Source organism: Morus notabilis, unplaced genomic scaffold (assembly GCF_000414095.1).
Source record: "Morus notabilis unplaced genomic scaffold, ASM41409v2 Scaffold498, whole genome shotgun sequence".
In the NCBI taxonomy this organism is placed as follows: domain Eukaryota; kingdom Viridiplantae; phylum Streptophyta; class Magnoliopsida; order Rosales; family Moraceae; genus Morus; species Morus notabilis.
In genome coordinates, this window is record NW_010358720.1 from 218159 (window position 1) to 218587 (window position 429).

Here is a 429-nt window from a genome sequence, read left to right on the forward strand (position 1 = left end):
TCATCACTTTTATTGATGATTATTCAAGATATGGTTATGTTTACCTAATGCAACAGAAATCTGAAACTTTTAGAAAGTTTAGAGAATTCTGAGCAGAAGTTGAAAAACAGTTTGGTAAACCAATCAAGACACTTTGATTAGATCGAGGGGGTGAATACCTGGACCAAGAGTTTCGGGATTTCTTGATTGAAGAAGGTGTGGTATCCCAATTGAATACACCCAGTACACCACAACAAAATAGTGTAGCCGAAAAGAGAAATCAGACTTTGCTCGACATGATAAGATCAATGTTGAGTTATTCTTCACTTCCTACTTCGTTCTGGGATTATGCCCTAAGAACCACCATGTATATTCTGAATCTAGTACCATCTAAGTCTATACCAAAGACACCCCTAGAGTTGTGGAATGGTCGAAAGCCAGTTTTGAAGC